At 42.1% G+C, this 21,282-nt stretch overlaps 1 protein-coding gene across 1 annotated transcript in view; it reads right to left on the bottom strand.

Annotated features, from left to right (window-relative positions):
• dlgap2b (discs, large (Drosophila) homolog-associated protein 2b) overlaps window positions 1-21,041 on the bottom strand; it is an 83,631-nt gene extending 62,590 nt beyond the window's left edge. The window contains exon 1 of the mRNA XM_066676516.1: window positions 20,681-21,041. The gene's annotated coding sequence lies outside the window, so the exon portion shown is untranslated. The remainder of the gene's footprint in view (window positions 1-20,680) is intronic.
• Window positions 21,042-21,282: the final 241 nt, after the last annotated feature.

Below are 21,282 nucleotides of genomic sequence, written 5' to 3'. Positions count from 1 at the left end.
CTCTTGAGTCTGTCTAGGGGCTTCTGCCTTGGCTCACTCACTTATTTTTCACCCACATAAAATGACTACTTGTCTCCAGTATTTCTGCTTGTCTCCAGTATCATTCTTCAAGTCATCATTGTCTGTTATCTAAAAATCACAGAAAACATCCCATTGAACTGCAGCTGCCAAAAGTGAATGGTGTGCAATTCGTTTTCTGTGTTGCTAGTGGTCTACATTTTAAAAAAATCACTGCGCTACAAAAAGCCAGTGGAATAAGATGCTCTTGATGAGCCATAAATGTGATAACCGTGCACATGCAGCTTGTATATTCTCCACAGAAAATAATAAAATGCAAAGGGACGCTCTGTAGCAGCTGCAGATAAGGTCCATGAAAGTGATGGTTTGATGGGTATAAAGCCCCAAAATATAATCCTTCAGCATTAATACATGACCTCAGTCAATTTTGTAGCTAAATGAATTCAATCCTTACAGCAATGTTCCAACATCTTTCCAGCCAGTCCTCTATGCAGTAGTGGGTTTTTTATACTCTACCAAACCACACACACACTATCCCTCACCATCAACCACTGGAACGATCCAGCCTTCTGAGAGACTGACCAGGCTGTGCAGTGCATGTAAACACCCACAGAAGGAGATGAAGGGATTCAGCCTTTACCAAGTCTTTTTTTGGATGTGGGGATCCTTTTCTAAATGCTGTAACCAGTTGCTAAGCAACTCTGCGGATCCTGTACTGTATGTCAGTGGCAGCTGGTCTCCAGCAGCGGTTTATGCTCTGTACTGTATATGAGCTCATTAGAAAGAATTACTCTATGGCATTATGGGACATAAACTCTTTAGGATTTTACAGAAACACATTTGAACATGTTTATTAAAAAACACATAAATAAACATAGACTTGGCTTATTTAGCTAAACTGTAAAAGATTAAGAACGCTACCTTCATCAAGCAGATGTGGTGAATGTTTTGACACTGGATGTGTCTGAATACTTAGCAAGCTCCTTATTGCTAAGTAGGCAGCTGTATAGGTAGGAGGCAATTTAACCAATACCAGACCTTGTAAATCACAATCCTAAATGCCAAACTTGGACAAGAGGGACCTAACCACAGCATGGGGCTGTGGAATCATGGAGCTCCAACCAATATCTTTGGAATGAAGTGAAGTGGTGTTTGAGCTAATCATCTAGGGCTGTCCCAAATACCATTTTCAGGGCTTCAGAGCTTCACCCGGGATATTCTAATTTTCGGGGAGTGGGGTGTTGTATATGGTTGTCATTAACAACATCCGCTTCTACCCCCTGTTTTTGCTCACTACCTATGCTCGCTAACCTGCTAACTAGCTTGCTAACTAAGGGCACAGAGTATACACAATTTAACCAGTTCTAATTGTTATTTGTTAACAGTTCTAATCCAACCAGAGCGGAGGTGTTCTAATTTCAGGCACAACGCTGACAAAAAAAAAAAAACGTAGCTTTGTGATGCTTCTTTGTAATAGGTTGCTGTAGCGTGTTAGGCTGTTTTAGGCTTCGTTCAAAACTTTTATGTGGACAAGGCTGAATACATGTGGAGTGGAGGGTTGCTTTTATCGCCACATTTGTTTAAAAAAATGAATATCCAAATCTCAAAATTATAAACCATATTCCTACCCAACCAACGGATATCCAAATTTTCGGGGCCCAATCCTATGAACAACCAACATCAGTACCTGACCTTACTAATGTTATTGTGGCAGAATACCATCAAACTCTCCTAGCAATGTTCCAACATCTATTAAAAACCTCTCCCAAGATATGGTACAGACTCTTCGGTTCAAGTCTATACAATGGTGGATATATAGATCATATGTCTTTCTGAACTCTCGTTTTGTACTAGAATTAATTCATCAAATCCCTTTCAACCTCCCCAGGGTAGGTGTCCAGCTCTGACAACAATAAATCAAGAAAGATAGTAAAGAAAATAAAGAAGTGATATGGTGCAAAGGCTATGATGCTATATTCGGTTACCACATCTCAAAATCAGGTTTCTTCTGGCCTCTGGATAATTTAGTTGCTTGGGGAAATGTTTAAAAGACTGTAACCTGAAACATATTGAAAGCTTAAAAATGGCATATACTGTGATCCGAAAAACTCCAAATCCAACTGGAAACTGTACAAATCCTACTGATGCTACTGATACAATATTTCTTACAGTAGGCTAACATACCCAGGTTTCACTGTTCCAATCTAAACTGAGGACACTCAGTATGTCCCTGACAGACCAACTAAAAGAAGAATATTAGATAATGACTGCTAGGGAAGAGGTGTGGGACGTATGGAGTAGCAAGGGCACTTTTCGGTAGAGGGCTTCAAAAATAATAAACCACCATGTGGCACATATTTGAGGGATAAATCTCTGGGGGTGGCTTTTAATTTAGGATTAAAAACTGCAGGAAACACAGAACTCGAAGGAGCTGCTCACAGCTGAAATGAATTCAGGTAGGTCAAACTCCCAGCTTATACATAACATCAGCAGCATAAATCTAGACACTTTAGAAGAAAAGTGCCAAGAACCATGTTACTAACATTGATTATGAGATTCAGAAAATAACAAAAAGGAAACATGTTCCAAGCAAACCATGGCTATACACATGGAGGAGACTGCACTTTTTCCCCAAAAGAGGTGGGAGCAAATATATATATTAGTTATATAGTAGTGTTATTTATTATTATATATATATTATATTATATATGTTATACATATTATATATGTAGTAGTGTTGTATGTTTGGCTTTCAGTGTTCAATGACCTTTACGTATGATCCATGCAATTGTTACATCTGTCTTTGGAATTTTATTTATTTTTGTGATTTTTGGGTGTACAGTTACTTTAAGGCCGTGCAGCTTTAGGCTTGGGCTTGAACAGTGTGTGTGAGTGCATGGGAAGATTTGGGCTTGGAGCAACACAGTTTTCTTACCATAATATCCTTCCTTTCTTTAAGATTCTATCCTGACTAAGCATAAACACAAACAAACAAACACACACACACACACACATACACACACACACACACAAAATGTTTTGTGTTGCCATCAGGTCCGTATAATAGCCTATGGAATCGCTTTTCATTTAATAGGAAAATGCACCATCCCTAAGTCAACACAAGAAAGTGGACAGTAACTTTCACTCAGTATTGTGTTTACTGCGCTTTCACTCCTTACAGCCACAGCCTCTCACACATTAGTGAGAAACAGCAAAGACAGTCCTCATGGTGTGGGTTAGGGAGGCGGAACTCGTAGTAGAGTCCTTAACCGTTTCTGTACCAAATACACAGACTATACACTGACGGATTGTTGTATTTTGATATTTTTCCAGTCGTTGCTGGATATTGGTAGGGATGTCCCTACCCAATTCTACGCCCTTGTCTGTGATTTAGTTGGAGGTACCAGCTAAAGATGGGCTCAGTAGTATTTGTGGTAATCCATAAGCTCAAGGGTTCTGCAAAATAATGGAAAATGTATTGCACAAAATGTGTGAATGCTTGTTTTACAATTGCCACTTCCTTCTGCCAAAAAAGTAGGCTTACGAGAATGAAGCACAAAGTCATCCCCCAATGGCACAGAAATGTAGACGGCTTCAGTGAAGTGAGCAAGTCAACAGCAGCACTCAGCTAACGCTCGAATTTTAGCCCGACTTCATGAGTGAATCTTTTGTTCCAATTTAATTGCTGCAACAGTTAAATTTTAGCACCTGATGAACCTGGAAACAAATTCTAATTATTATTCAATAATAATTATTAAACAAAACATTAATGTTTAATAATAAGATACAGACATCTTTTTGTATAATTAAAAATGTGGGTGTTATGTTAAACAAAGACTACAGTAAATTTTAAATTGAAAAAAATAGAAATATTTTAGCAACAAATACTCAACTAAAATAAAACTAAATTTAAAATGTCACCAGAGAATGTTGCCCGTGTCACCAAATAGCAATATTTGAGGTTCTGTCTCAGAGCACGGTGCAGTGAATACAGAGAATAACTTCCATTATTATTTTTATATTCAGGCAGCAGTGACAGCACTAAAACTGGAGAAACATGTGCAAAGTGAGATGATACCATACCAAGACAAACTTAGCAAGGAGAGCAGGGACTTTTATTTGGATATATTTTCATCTTTTAACAGATATAGATTCATACGACCTGAACCGGAATAAGCTGACACTGCACTGCTGCCTCCAGCATCAGTCTGGGATATTACCATCTCTCTTGTACTTAGTACAGCAGAACTTCACGTACAGTCCGTTTTACTGTAACGATGACGACGATTAAGTCATAGTAGAGTGTATACATCAGGGCTAGGCATAGTCCTAACCCAAATAAAACATTAAAAATATGATCACAATTTACTTCCTTTGCTCATGTTTGCCTTACATGTAGATAGTGGCCCAGAGGATACATTCATTAGAAAGAACACAAAGATTATGTTACCTGGGGCTTTAAGGTAGAAACTAAACTTATATAAGCAGCTGAAGAATAATGATTATCCTTTAATTCAAGCTCTTTTTCAATACAGAAAAACTGTGCCAGTGGTATGAATAAAATCAAGAAACGATGATTTGTCCATGCTAAATTAATTACATGTTGAAAGGGTTTATATATAGCTGCACATGAGTGCTACACTGGGGCTACAAATGGTACCATCAGTCATGAGGTCAGTCAGCAGCCCTGGACTCTAAAGGAACTTGACAGGAGAATGGGCCAAGGCAATCAGCATCTCTAACACTCTCAGCTCAGCAGATGGAGAAAAATGGATGTTATCATGCCTCTTATCTGCACACAAACACACACACACATACACACACACCATCAGCAGCTGTCCTTGCCAATCTGGCCCCGACACATACTGTTTGTCCACCAGCCGGCCAGCTGACAGACTTTGGGATAGCTTGGGAGATCACTGATTGGTTCGGACTGGAGGGTTTTCTCACTAACCTGCTGAAATCCCCCAAACGATACAGAGTAAAAGGTGCCTGACTGCATTTTCCCATGTTTTATTGCAAAGGAAAATAATTTTTAATTATTTAAGATCCACTGTGTAATTCTATTTTCATTAGCTAATAATCCTAAACACCATAACAATACTTACATTAGAATTTCAGTCATATATTAGTTAAACCCAAGGTTTCCCAGCAACACATTGCCCAGAGCTTCACACTGCCTGTGCCGGCCAGCCTCCTAGTGCCATCTGTTCCTCAGGTAAGAGACACACATGCATCCCACCATCCAAATGATGACAAAGAACTCATGATTCATCAAACCAGGCCACCTTCTTCCATTGCTCCAGGGTCCAGTTATGAAGCTTATGTGTCTAACGTAGGTGCTTTCAGCTGTAGACAGGGGTCAGCATGGGCACTCTGAGCTGTCTGTGGCCACACATCCCCAGGAACAGCGAGTTGTTATATACTGTGTCTTCTGAGATCTTTCGATCAAAGCCACCTTCAGTAGCTTCACCATAAAACCATCACAATTTCACTCCCATCAAAGTCACTCAGATCCTTACACCTGATAATTTTCCCTGATCAACTTCAAGAACTGACTGTGCACTTGCTTCCTAATAGGTCCCAGCCCTTGACAGGTGTCACTATATCAACATACGGAGAGTTAGCTCAGCACTGAAGGTGAGTAACAGCTTCTTGCAGACTCTTATTATCTCTCAAAGTTTTTTTTTTTTAATCAATCCTTGTCAGATACCACCACATCAAACGTTCCAGAACCAAATCCATATAATAATCACTGGAACCCTGCCTTTTCCTTTGTAGAAAACTGAGATCTGAGCAAGTTTTGTATAAATAAAATATGCTACTGATTTATGTCTGAAGAGACGTGCACTGGATGTCTGAAATATCCAGCATTTCAATCTTATGGGACTGAGGTGAGCCTCAAATATGCAATTTAGAGGAGAACCAAAATACACTACATGCTGTATCTTTACTGCCATGATCTAAAACTGACCTGGGCTGGAGTCTGTCTTATTAATGAGAGAGAAACACCCATGCATGGATTCCCTCTCCCCACTGCCCTTCTCCTGCCAAGCACCAATTAGATGATGAGAATCTAATTTGCTGGACTTGAGGTGCAATGCGGGGAAGAGCCCTGTAACTCAGACCCCTCCTGTTTAACTGTCTAGGAAAGCTTTAAACAGGCAAACACTCCAGCACAGTGTAAATGCGGTGCAATGTAACTTAGCGCCTTATGAACTGCCCTGGATATACAGTCAATTATTTATTTTATTTATTTATTTTTGGCGGCACGGTGACGCAGCAGGTTAGTTTCGCAGTCACACAGCTCCAGGGACCTGGAGGTTGTGGGTTCAATTCCCGCTCCGGGTGACTGTCTGTGAGGAGCGTGGTGTGTTCTCCCTGTGGTTGCGTGGGTTTCCTCCGGGTGACTGTCTGTGAGGAGCGTGGTGTGTTCTCCCTGTGGTTGCGTGGGTTTCCTCCGGGTGACTGTCTGTGAGGAGTTGGTGTGTTCTCCCGGTGTCCGTGTGGGTTTCCTCCGGGTGACTGTCTGTGAGGAGTTGGTGTGTTCTCCCTGTGTCTGCGTGGGTTTCCTCCGGGTGCACCGGTTTCCTCCCACAGTCCAAAAACACACGTTGGTAGGTGGTATGGAGACTCAAAAGTGTCTCCATAGGTGTGAATGTGTGTGTGTCTGTGTTGCCCTGTGAAGGCCTGGCTCCCCCTCCAGGGTGTATTCCGTTCTTGCGCCCAATGATTCCAGGTAGGCTCTGGACCCACCGTGACCCTGAACTGGATAAGCGGTTATAGATAATGAATGAATGAATATATGACTTATTTTTGTGGACATTGAACCTAATAATATCAATATAGGACAGGTGCGATCTCCAGGTGACCACTGAAGATGTGGTGTGTCATTCTGTAGATGGTGTTATGCCTATAACAACAGTTCCAAATCTGTGTTTTTTTGTTTCACCCTTAGGTAATGAATCTGCTCAGAATCAACAAAAATAACTTACAAACTAGTCACTAGCACTGCATTCCAACCCCCCACAGTTAAGCTTAAAAAGAGCCTCATTACTTTCAGCGCTGTGATCCCGAAGCTTCACATTTCGTTTCAAATTGCTGGCAGTTTGTTTTGTGTTTTGTCCAAAAAAATGCTTTTTTTAATGTTTAAATTTAACGATCTAACCCCTAACCATAATTTGATCTGATTAAAAATCAACCGTAACAAATGAAACACTGTAAATAAAGCAGTACTGCAGGATTCTGTATATAACCCACACAAGCACACCAGTAGATTTGAAAATGATATTTAGGCAGGTGAAAGTTAATTTCCAGCCAAGCACAATGTGGAAACTATGTGGGAGCCCCACATTTTAGCACAACCATGAAGAGCGTCTATTTTAAGAATCAGTATAACAAAAGGAATCTTTATAAGGGAGCGTCTCCATTCAGTAGCAGTAACAAAAGAGGGCAGTTAAATCCAGATCTAGGTGTAAAGTGCGTGGGACAATGATTTCTCCTTCAAAAGATTATATGTGGCAAAACACACAGAGGGTTTTCCCACAGGCCTTTTACAGTACACCACTACAGTATTAATTAATAATAAACTCCTCTGACCCACTGACACCGCTCAATAAAAAGAGCTGCTCACTCACAGCTCTCGATCTTAAGCCACCTTCTTATAAATGACACAAGCATCGTTATGAATGCGCTACACATGATGCAACCAAAGGACATTTCCATTCACTGTAGGATGCTAAAACAGCACTAAACCAGATTAGGTCAAAGGATTAATGAACGTTTCCAGAGACTGTCTGGTCTAACCCAAGTAACTCATTATCTATGAATGCTGATGTTCTGAGGTTCATTATTTAAGATCTGGGACGTTTTCAGGCTATGGCTAAAAAGGGTGTGCACTGTTCCTGTAGGTTTAGGAACTGAAGACCAGACTCGAATTGTTATCTGTTACTATCTATTGCTGACATTGTTTGTATAAAGGACAATGTGATTGGACTCATAAATGTGTAATTTCTTAATAAACACCATGTTTTCCAAAAATCTGTGGACCCTTCTCCTCCAAACTGAACAGTATTGGAGAGTATGACCCCTTCATCTGCAGTAACAGCTTCTTGAAAGGCTAGATGTTGGAACATTGCTGTTAGGATTTGATGGCAGCCAAAGAACATTAGAGAGAACATATATTAGAGAGTTCATCGATATCTGAATGATATCATTCATTATCTGTAACCCCTATCCAGTTCAGGGTCGCGGTGGGTCCAGAGCCTACCTGGAATCATTGGGCGCAAGGTGGGAATACACCCTGGAGGGGGCGCCAGTCCTTCACAGGGCAACACAGACACTCACACCTACGGACATTTTTGCGTCGCCAATCCACCTACCAACGTGTGTTTTTGGACTGTGGGAGGAAACCGGAGCACCCGGAGGAAACCCACGTAGACACAGAGAGAACACACCACACTCCTCACAGACAGTCACCCGGAGGAAACCCACGCAGACACAGGGAGAACACACCAACTCCTCACAGACAGTCACCCAGAGTTGGAATCGAACCCACAACCTCCAGGCCCCTGGAGCTGTGTGACTGCGACACTACCTGCTGAGCCACCATGCCGCCCTGAATGATGTCATACCAACTGAAATTAAGAAATATACAAATTATATGTAATATTAATTTGGCTGCCCTGTGAAGGACTGGCGCCCCCTCCAGGGTGTATTCCCGCCTTGCGCCCAATGATTCCAGGTAGGCTCTGGACGCACCGCGACCCTGATCTGGATAAGCGGTTACAGATAATGAATGAATGAATTATTTAATTAATTTGGCCAATATCAACCAGTTCTAGTCGAATGAATAGCTGTGGATAACAAACGCCACTCCAACACATCTCAAAGTTACTGCTCCACAGCCCAGTTTATGTACCTCTAGCACACACTTGGTATTCAAGAGGTTGACTTTAAACTTATTAGTAGATGCTCCAGTTTAATGCATGTATTCTTCAGTGCTTTAGTGAAAAAAATGTGGATCCCATAACTAATCCCATATGTTGTAATAGCTTTAATATATATTTTCAATTAAAACCAAGTATAGATAATTATGCAGACTGGCTTTGACCAGTCGATGTCTACATGTTTAATCCCTCCCCACAGTGACAATGAGCTGTCTACTTGACCTCTGTTTGGAGTAGTTTGACCTGGCCAGTGGAACCACTGCCCCTCTGTGAGTGAACAGTTTGAGAAGGCTTTCCTGTCGGTTCAGGTGTGTGCTTACCCACTGCTTCCAGCCATGTGTGAATGTGTCACTTGGCCTATTAAACACCAGCAGGCTACTTGGCAACAAAGCCAGGAATGGAAGAGATGTCTGAGAAGGGCATAAAGAGGAAGGTCCTCTGCAGACCCAATCACTGCTGCCCCCACCTTCTCCTCAGCTCCCTCACTCCTTAAACAGGCAGGCTTTCCCTCTCCATCAAAGCCATCCTATCATCAAGGGACGCTCCCTCTACATGCTTCTGGGGCACAGGGAAAATAAGAACACAAAATGATTTCATGCTTGATGAGAAGCTGATTAGAGGAACACCAGTCATGTTGATGTTTTTCCATAACAGGTGTGGAGCCCCACCAAGAAGGGTTCAGCTCTCAGCCAAAAGATTTCAGTTTGCTTTGCTTCATTTCTTCGTGTGTACGACACGTGTATTTTAACAAATCCACAAAGCCACATTAGTAGACGAGCTCCAGTAATAGATGGATATGGAAGATGTTTTAGATTTTAATTTGTTTTAAATGTAACAAAAAGCGTTGGCGTCTGGTGCTTAGATGCCTGAACATTATTGCTACTCAATTTAAGGTGGATTAGAATATTGTAAACCCCATTTTGCGAAAAGTTCCTTGCTCTTACTAGCAATTCTTCAATTCTTCATGCCTTCAAAAGCATTGCACAATCATATATTATCAGCCAATCCTCACTATCTGTGATATGAAGCTGAATTCAGCTGCTTGTTCTGTGGCTTTTTGTTCGCAACTTCTACATCCACCTTAAATGCTGTGATAGCAACAAGCGGTAAAGTATAAAAAAAATTCTCCATTTAAAGGGGTATACAGCCCTCCCTCTTGACCCTACCCTTCTTTCCCAACAGGAATTGAAACAACCTTACCCTTGGGGCAAAACAGAGTGTTGGTTTGGGAGAGGGGTGAAATGGGATTTACTCTTAGTTAGCAATCATGGGATAACTCAAGCTGGTCCTGTGCTTATGTCTTATGAGGGCAGAGATTTAAAATGGTCTCTCAAGTAACAACACTGGACCCGCAAATATCTGAGAGTTGTGTTGATTTCATACGCCATATTTTATCTCCAGGACTTATAACTGTTTCTGTATATATATATATATATATTTATATAATTAAAATTTACAGAGGATGTCACGGTGGCGCAGCAGGTTGTGTCACAGTCACACAGCTCCAGGGGCCTGGAGGTTATGGGTTTGATTCCCGCTCCGGATGACTGTCTGTGAGGAGTGTGGTGTGTTCTCCCTGTGTCTGCGTGGGTTTCCTCCGGGTGACTGTCTTGGAGGAGTTGGTGTGTTCTCCCCGTGTCCGCGTGGGTTTCCTCCGGGTGACTGTCTGTGAGGAGTGTGGTGTGTTCTCTCTGTGTCTGCGTGGGTTTCCTCTGGGTGACTGTCTGTGAGGAGTGTGGTGTGTTCTCTCTGTGTCTGCGTGGGTTTCCTCCAGGTGACTGTCTTGGAGGAGTTGGTGTGTTCTCCCCGTGTCCGCGTGGGTTTCCTCCGGGTGACTGTCTGTGAGGAGTGTGGTGTGTTCTCTCTGTGTCTGCGTGGGTTTCCTCTGGGTGACTGTCTGTGAGGAGTGTTGTGTGTTCTCCCCGTGTTCGCATGGGTTTCCTCCGGGTGCTCCGGTTTCCTCCCACAATCCAAAAACACACGTTGGTAGGTGGATTGGCGACTCAAAAGTGTCCGTAGGTGTGAGTGTGTGAGTCAATGTGTGAGTGTGTGTGTTGCCCTGTGAAGGACTGGCGCCCCCTCCAGGGTGTGTTCCCGCATTGTGCCCAATGATTCCAGGTAGGCTCTGGACCCACCGCGACCCTGAACTGGATAAGCGCTTACAGATAATGAATGAATGAATGAATGAATGAATGAATGAATGAAAGTTTACAGATATTCACAACTCCTTCTGGAGAAGGGAATGAAACCTACCTTTATTGAACACAACTGAACATTAAAATAAACTCTAAAACCTACAATAAAAAATGCTGTCAGTGAATTTTAATTAGACATCAGCCTTCACCACAGCTATACACTTCCAAAACTGAGTCTTATTTCCACAACTTGCGATTGCTTAACATTGTAACAATATATTATCCAATCAATGAGAATAGTTTTGACTAGCACAAAGGTATGCAAGGTAGACACAGTTATAAAATAAATCTGTGATTACTTTAGCTTCTGTCTTGCTTGTATCTATGGCAAACCATTTACAAAAAAGTCCACCACAACCCCTTCCCTGCCCTCTAAACATCAGTGGCCTAAAATAACCATCTCACAAAGCCCTGCAGAGGCATGAGCAAAGAGGGCAGTCGAGGTGTTGGACGCCTGCTAGCTTTCACACGTTGACTGAAATGTTAAAGAGAGCGGTTACTGTATCCCAAAGGGCCACAGGGCAGGAGAAGGCTATGTGTCATTCTGGGTCACTCACAGGAAAACAGTTGAGCTGTGTTAAAACCCAGCAACTGAAGAGTGGCATGGCATGACCTTTGCCTCATCTGTTCAGCTGAAACTGCTCTGCTTCTGATTGTTAAAGTGTCAAAAGAGGCTCAGTTATAGCACATTTCTTCAGTCCATGACTGATTAGAGTAAACCACCATTTAAAATGCATGCCTTCCTCTCAGCAAATCACTACAATAGGAAAAATGTTAGAGACATTCCACGAGGAAGACAATCTCAAAACAGTAAAACAAACAAACAAAAAAAAATCATGATTTAAAGGGAATGTCTATGACTGTGAGCTAATGCAGCTATAAGGTGTAAAGGTATGTTTGAAGTATAAATAACAACTGTAGTTTGCTTAAGTTTAACTTGTCTGTGAGGTGTTTATTCACTGTTTGAATTACCACTGAATCTTGTAACTGGAGTTTTTTAGTTTTGTAGCACTTTCGCTAAAGCTATTAGCCGTCTCCTGAGTTTGGAGACCTTTCCATCTTAAGTGATCTGAAACAGCAAAATTAAGTATCTATGGAGCAGGAATAGAGCAATATCCTCATTTCAGTTCATGCTTTTCAACATTTAGAGTTCTGTCCATTGACTAAAACAACTCCAGATGCCTCTGCCATAAACAGGGAGAGAGAGAGAAACTAGCATACCGGACCTAGCCAGTTTGTTTTTTCATTCCTTTACAGACAGCTAACGAATGGCGAGGAAACATCTTATGAATTTTATAAAAAGTCTTTTTTTACAGTCATGAACTATGCCTTTAAATAAACCTGATTTAATTTCCTTTTTTTTCCTGAGCAAGGCATTAGAACGTTTTGTGAAAAAGTTATATAGCACATTATACTGCAACATTAATGTCACTGCCACAACGTGCTGAATAAGTGAGTGAATGTGTGAGTAAGTTATAAGCCAATTCCATGATATGAATTGCATCAAATAAAAAAAACCACAGTGTTACTGATGCCAAGCACAATAGCACAGTCCCTAGAAATAGCACCCCATGTGTGAATGAGTTTATGTAGGAGTTAGTGAGTGAATTTCACATCTATAAATAATAACATCATATTAAGGCCAACGTACATTCTTCTAGTGCATCATGAAGAATAGATTAGACAGTGGTATCAAGTAAAAAGGGGCGAGAATTTCCACTTCTTCCATAAAAGATGTCTCTTAGTGTTTTGAGAGTGGCCTAAATTATTTTTTATGATGTTTTTATCTTTTGGTGAATTAGCTTTATCTCACACTGGGGGAAAATAAAGGAAAATCTGGCTTTTAATTAAAGTTAATTTTTTTTGAGGAACAAAACAAAAATCCATCATCAAGCAATAACTATTTTAACAATCCACATATGTCACAATTACTGACACCCCTAGACCCCTAGTAAAAATACAATTCATTGAAGGATTTGCTGTATTAATATTTTACTGTCAAACTGGGTTAGAGCGTCTTGTCAATTTCAAGCACAAATCCAGGGCTTCTTGTATCACTGTATACATTTTATACATGAGACATAAAATTCATGTTCCCTTTCTCTTCAACATGAGAAAGACAATAGAACATGTGACTCAAAAAATTGGGAAATATTCATTCATTCATTATCTTTAAGCGCTTATCCAGTTTAGGGTCGTGGTGGGTCCAGAGCCTACCTGGAATCATTGGGCGCAAGGCGGGAATACACCCTGGAGGGGGCGCCAGTCCTTCACAGGGCAACACAGACACACACACATTCACTCACACCTACGGACACTTTTGAATCGCCAATCCACCTACCAACGTGTGTTTTTGGATCATGGGAGGAAACCGGAGCACCCAGAGGAAACCCACGCAGACACAGGGAGAACACACCACACTCCTCACAGACAGTCACCCGGAGGAAACCCACGCAGACACAGGGAGAACACACCACACTCCTCACAGACAGTCACCCGGAGGAAACCCACGCAGACACAGGGAGAACACACCACACTCCTCACAGACAGTCACCCGGAGGAAACCCACGCAGACACAGGGAGAACACACCACACTCCTCACAGAAAGTCACCCGGAGGAAACCCACGCAGACACAGGGAGAACACACCACACTCCTCACAGACAGTCACCCGGAGGAAACCCACGCAGACACAGGGAGAACACACCACACTCCTCACAGACAGTCACCCGGAGGAAACCCACGCAGACACAGGGAGAACACACCACACTCCTCACAGACAGTCGCCCGGAGCGGGAATCAAACCCACAACCTCCAGGCCCCCTTGAGCTGTGTGACTGTGACACTAACCTGCTGCACCAACATGCCGCCCTCTGTCTGGGAATGTCTATTAGAAAACATTTACTCACCTGAAAAAGCCCACATCTACAGAGAGGGCCATATTTAAAATATTTCAAACAAGAAAAACTTGTCTGGACTAGGAGACGTGTTTATTTCGTCTCCGTAGACTGTGAGTAGAATGGTAAGAGAAGAGCAAAAACAGATAACAGATTATTTGAAAGGCATGCCAAGAAAAATTATTTCCTTCCATCGAAACCCAAATACAAATGTCTGGAGTGTGTTAACCACTGCTGTGGCTTTTACTGGGACTGGGATCTAGAGTCAGATGAACTGAGAATTCAGCTTTCTGGCAATAAACACAAACTCTTATATTATAATGTAAAATAACTCTGAATACACTGAAAATCACCTGCCCACTCTTAGGTTTGGTGCAGGCTCTGTGATGTTCTGATGATGTTTTTTCCTCCAAAGGTGTGTGTATCACGGACCATGATACACCAGGATTTTTAAAATCATAATCTTTCTGCCTCTGCCAAGAAATGGGTCATTACTGAATGTTTCAGCAGGAGAATGATCAACACACACAGATCAACACAAATATATTTACTGAACACTATCTGCTCTGTATTCTCCAATCGTATAAAGTGTTATAGCTGTAGAACAAGTGTTTTTTTTGCCAAAGCGAGTCTGTACAACGTATCAAGTGCAGCGATGCTAATAACTGTGCTAATAACTTTTTGGTAATAAGAATTATTTCTTGATTTTTTTTCTCTGTCTGAATAAATTTACTTCAATTAATTGTTGGATTAAGTGTGAAATGAAGCTAATCCCAAAGGGTGAAATACTCACAACAGTTTTACCCATCTTTACCAGGGATAACAGTGATTATAGAGGGGATGGTACATGGTGTTGAGGGCCGTATAAGTATCACAATAGAGAGACTGAATCATTTCTGTATTTAAGCAGTGATTCAGTGTGTTATTCATTCAGAAACCCCCGTGTTACTGTAGGAGCACTGGACATTTGGTTATTCTGAGAATTTAATTTGTCATCTGTACAACTCAACCCTGAATATAAATACAGTCCCTACAAAAACATGGGGTGGGACAGGCGTTTGTGTGTGGTACTGAGATGATTCACAGAGCAGAGGCTTGAAATCTGACTGAGAGAGTAGGTTGCCGCCCACTTATGTTGGACACCACCCACTACATATACACACACACTCAATAAACCCCACAATCACGCTCAAACACACCACAGTCTCCTCACAACGAGACAAGAAACTATTGTTCAGTGAAAAAGGATGACATGATGTAAAACCATTGCTCTTTAATGAGGTTAGGATTCATTGTTCTTGTGAAACAAATACTTAGTGATAATAGTCATTGCGTTCACAGATAAATTAATGCAAGTTATGTCCAAGGTATGTATAGATTATTTTGGGCATTTTCACATTTTTTTTTAATACCAAGGTTGAAAGGTCATGTGCACACTTGGCTCCCACTGTTTATAGCAGTTCACAGACATCGATCTGTTCTACATCAGTTGTACATGAACTCTAAATCAAGGCTAATTGTCACGGTTGATAACAATTTACACATCAGACATTTTTCGCCACCATTCTTAGCTACAAAAAAAAACATGCACCATGTGAACACACAAACATGAGCATACATACCTCAGTAAACACACACACACACACACACACACACACACACACACACACACACACACACACACACACACACACAGGTTCCACCACCACATACAAACAGAATCTATGGTCTGGCCTGAATTCCAAACAGGAGCACAATTCTGAAGAACACTCTGAGCAGAGACGGAAACGCACCAAAACACACACACACACACACAGCTTGTATTTATATTAGTGACACACACTACAGCCCTTCAGGATCTCCATGGAAACAGGCGGAGAACAGCTCATCCCGCACGGCACAGCATACTGTCAGGGAAAAGGGAGCAGAGACAGTGTGTGTGTGTGTGTGTGTGTGTGTGAGTGAGTGAATGAGTGTGAAAGAGAGAGAGAGAGAGAGAGAGAAGCAAAGAGATAAACAGATGAAAGCAGTAAAAATTTAACCAGAAGGAAAATGTATTGTTGACAAATTCACACACACTGTTAAACATGGGGTTCTGTTGTTCATGTGCAAGACACACACAGACAGACAGACACACAGACAGACAGACACACAGACACATAGACAGACAGACACGCAGACACACACACAGAGAGACAGACAGACAGACACACACACACAGAGACAGACAGACATGCACACAGACAGACAGACACACAAAATCACATACACACATTTCCAGTGTTTTCAGCATGAGTGTGTATAAAGATTGCTGTATTGTATTGTGTATTGTGTGTGTGTGTGTATTAACAAGGGTTTTTCTGCACCCCTAACCCTATGCCTCCCAAAATGATCAGCACATGTGATCTTTCTAAGAAGTGTTTCCCAGGGTACACTTGGCTACACTAATGCTGCGCCATTTTAACAATTTCTAATCATCTATAATACAGACAAACATGAACCGACAGGCACCGTTCTGGATCTGAATCACCATGACAAAAGCAAAGCATCACCTAAAGGGGCCTAAATCCCCCAGGACTGGACTATGGATCAGCGTAACTGTGTTCTCTATAGTGATGGAGACAAAGACAAGCACATGTCAAGATGAAGGGGTCACCTTCCCCAGCCTCTGTACATGTTTCCCTCTTCGGTATGATCTCACAGCACTGTTCAAAGACCAGAGTTTACAAGCTTTATTATCAAAGTCTCTGGACGTTAGTTCAGCAAATGACCCTGAATTTGAACAGCCAACCCTGTCCCCTCAAGCAGGAACCAACAAACATTAATCAGGTCAGTGTCAATATCCAGATGTGTGCTGCCTGACTCCAGAGGTTGATCTGGCCTTAGTCTTTAGAGTCTGGGTAAGCCGCGACTATGCTGTGTTTGTGTTTGTGACTTTGTCCATAGAGGTCTGGGTTTATACCGAGCTGTTAGACTGATTTTACTCAGCACGGTGTCTGACACTCCAGCTGCCTACAGTCCCAGCCACACTAAACGGAGACTCTGTCTGAGTGTGTGTGTGTGTGTGTGCTTACACGCCTGATAAATTGAGATGTACACTCACAGGAAGTGATACAAGTATGAAAACACGTAGCAGGGCTGAACAGACTTCAATATCATTATATCCAATCCCATGATTTTAAAACTCAAGCTGTCATTTACAGTGTGGATTTGTACTGAACGAGTTTGAAGTAAACACTTTCTCCTGTTTATATTCCCTCAAAAATGCCCTAACACAGCTCTGTAGAAGTTACCTATGCAGAGTGTGCATTTCAGAAAGAGAAACTTACTATTTAAATGTCTTTCCAAACAAGCCGAAGCCAACCTTATCTGTCAAAATAAACTGCTTGGCTAAATATCTATAAAATATATCATATGGATATGATTTGTATCCACCGTGGGTACAGATGATACCCTGTGGAGTATAGACGATACATTGCCTGACACTAGCAAGAAGAAACAAGCAGTCACTTAAAGCGAGTAAAGGCTCAAGGCCCCAGCAACACTGACGAGGCTTTACCGATCGTTATAATGTAAATGTGGAGAAAACGTACTGCAGATGTTGCACAGAGACTTTGCTCACCATGTCACATACATCCAGCAGCTGGGCGAGCTCCACGGACAAATGCTCTAAGCAACAAAGGCCGTGGTCGACACGCAAACAAAACCACAGAACATAAACAAGCTTGTAAACTCGTGAAGGTCTTTCCAGCTTTGTGCAAGCCTTGCAAACAGTCTACGCTGTAGACGACTGTTGAGGCCTTTTAGCTAATAACAAGTGCAATAAATTTGCTCATATTCACAGGGTCACTGCTACAGGACACAGTTACATTTTTCCATATTTGTTTTGTGTTTTACAAAAATGCTACACTGCAGCATCTCTCCATTTTGCTACATGCTCTTCAGAGTTCATTACAGAAGAAACCATCACCCAGAGACAGGCCAGTGTCCCCATGCTGTCTCAGCGGAGTTGCCTGCTCAGTACTGTTACGTCCAGACAATACCTCTTTTCCACTCCATCTATCAGCCATGTCAACGTGCTGCTTTGATGGTTTGTAAAATACCAAGCCAAGACTCTGTGGAGCACAGCTAAAGGCCCGATCGCGACACAACACCAGCTGTAACATGAAAGTTAAGATGTCATAAATTATAGCAGGAGGTTGTATGCATTCATGTTGGGTCCAGAGGTTTGGCTACTAGCCAAGAAGCTAAAAGTAAGAAGTTCAAGTAGAAGTGGGCAAAATTATGATATATTTTGTTTAGTCTGATAAATTAAAACTCAATAAGCCTTTGAGTACTGTTAATATCATAAATACCTGAAAAATTATTAACCAACTTCACGTTGTCTTACAAAAAGAGCAACATCTGTAGTGTTTTTATCCCCAATATTATCTGGCAGATGCTCTAAATCAAGGCAGAGTTTACAAAATCATGTTACATATGTAGGCAGACGTATTATTAGTTTTGCTCAAGGACTCTTATTATTAAAGTCTTGTGTGGTTGTCCAGACAGTGAATCAATGTCAGACAGCCATGCGCAGGGAAGTGCTGTTATCCACCGTTTAATCGCTGTGTAAAATGGCTCCCTTTCCAATATTCCCTATGTTCCTCACTATATAGTGCACAATTATAGGGTAGTGAATAATTTCGCACACTACCTCATGCAAGTTTTTAACCAAGCAACGCAGTGGTTTGTGGTTATCCCCTATCCACTAGTGTACATAGGTTGTACACTACTTTTTTTGCTGGTGAATTTTGGGATTGTTTGAGCGAACTGAAAATTTTCCACTATATTTTCAGACATTACTTTAAAATGGTGGAGTGAAATGGGGCATGAAACACTGCGTCTACCAACCAGTACCAACTATACCACACAGAATTATTCCCGCTAAGCATTAGCCAAGAGCTACAGAACCAAGTGCATTAAAATGTACTATAGCATTAGCATTAGCATTTTTTTTAAAGGACTCTTGAACCAGCTGAATCTGTAAGACTGTCAAAACTGTCAATAAGACATTTTCAAGACTGTGCAGTGTTTCCTAGACATTGGCTTTCAAACCAGTTCACTATTTAAGCATGAATAAATTAAAGCACTCTCACCCAAAATGCATCTTTAATTGTGTAAGCAAATACTCTACCTAAACATATGCATTCTGAATGAAGTAATGTACTAAATGAAGCTCATTTTCTAATGAGCTAAAGCTCTGTAGCACAGTAAGCTAATAATCATGTGTTCCTTTATTCATATTCTGTAAGCGCTTCATCCTGATCAGGGCTGCAGCGGATCCAGAGCCTACAGAAAATCATAGGGCTCAAGGCAGGAACACCCCCTGGAAAGGACGCCGGTCCATCACAGGGTATCACACACTCACTAAGTCACACACACTGTCGCCTATGGGCAATTTTGCACAGCAAATCCACCTACAGTCACGGAAGAACACGGGAGGACCTGAAGGAACAACACATGTAAACAGGGTGAAGACAGATAATTATCAGGCCACATAATATATAAATATATTTTAGATTTATTGCAGCCCAGGAATCGTTTTAGGTGTGTATCTGTTGCACGGTGCTTTTTATTATTATTTCTAAATATATATTTTTATCATATTTCCCACCACTACCTCTAGCTCACATAGCTCATGCTATATGATATTGTGCCCTCCCCGCAGAGCAAGTATATATGTGTTTGTGTGATCAAAGCCAAATCCTGCTTCTTTTCATGTGTACTTTTTTTCTGCTGCAGTATGTATCAACAGATGTACCCGTATTCCACAGTAACACCAATCGCATGAAATTCAGAGAGAGAGAGAGAGAATTTAGGACATGCTCAGGCACTGCAGTGCCGTTTGGTTGGAGCTGCAGCACCAGATTCAGTGTGTAACCACGCAGACATGGTCAGACAGGAGTGAGGAGTTAAGGCGTATTAGAGGTTTAGCAGATTATCCACCGGTCGAGCTTTGAACCAGCGGTCCACACAAGTCTGATAATGACCAGAACGCTCATGGTGAGCCCAAACCTGCACAGCGACCCCATCTGTCTCCTCTGTCTCTCATCGGTCGGGCTCCTAAAACATGCACCGGGCTGGTGTGTCCTGTGTGGCCATCCAAGCCAGAGTTATGGTTATGGTTGATCGGTGAAGCAGAAAATAATCAGACCTCCCCACTTCCAACAGCCAAGTGGTGGGCATGGCTATTGCTAGGCAACCCTCCTGCATCGTGCTCTCACTACCTGGATGCTCCGTTCATGCCAACTCTGAGACGAAGGCACAAGCTGCTCATACAGATGTTGCTGCTTTGCATTGCGTAATAAGACCACAAGCACGACCAGTTCCCATAGCCCCACTGAGGAAGACAGATACCTGTAACTACAGCTGAAGCCCTCATGACTGAGTCTGGTCATAATGCTCACACAGATACAGCAGTCTGCACATCTGTATATACTCCTTCTCACCCCACATACAGACCACTATAACTGCTGGTGTCCTGAAAAACCATATGTTATTCATTAGAAGTGAACAAGCTGCTTGAAGCAGATGGAATAGGTGCCAGATCTTCTGAAACAAGACAGAGACCATTTTCTTACCTGAGAATCCGTCTCTGTGTAGCAGTCATCAGCACAGAAGCATGCTTCTTCACACCATGCCAGGGAAACAGAGGACAGTCATGACAGAGAGAGAGAGAGAGAGAGAGAGAGAGAGAGGAAAAACAGGTGCACAGACTAACCAAATCCACTCAGCTTTAGAAAAAAAATGTCTCTTCAGAATTTCTTTTTTTTTTTCGAATTTCCCTCCTCTCTCGCCCTCTCTCTGCTTGTGAGCTGCCCCTGAAGCGTTGGGAGTGAAGAGGAGAGGGACGGGTTTAAGCTGTGCCTTTAGTCCTCCACTGCAGCAGAGAGGAGGACCGAGACGCTCTCTGCATGTTCCACAGGATCTGAGCGCACCGCAAAACCCGGAGCCGGATCCCGGATCAGGATTCTGCAGCTCCTCTCCTCCACTCTCTCCCCTTTTCTCCTTTCACTTTCTCATTCACTCCTTCTATCACCCTTCCTCCCCAGATGTCCATTCACTCGCTTCTGATTTGCATCGCTCTCCGGTTGTACCCAGCTCGTTTGTCAGTCCTCTCTTCGTCTCTCCTCATCAGGCAAATGTCACAACCAAGCCAGACATCCAACAGGAGGAAGGAAGG

The sequence above is a fragment of the Hoplias malabaricus genome, chromosome 7, assembly GCF_029633855.1.
Source record: "Hoplias malabaricus isolate fHopMal1 chromosome 7, fHopMal1.hap1, whole genome shotgun sequence".
Classification (NCBI taxonomy): Eukaryota; Metazoa; Chordata; class Actinopteri; order Characiformes; family Erythrinidae; genus Hoplias; species Hoplias malabaricus.
This window is presented reverse-complemented; position numbering and strand designations above follow the sequence as displayed.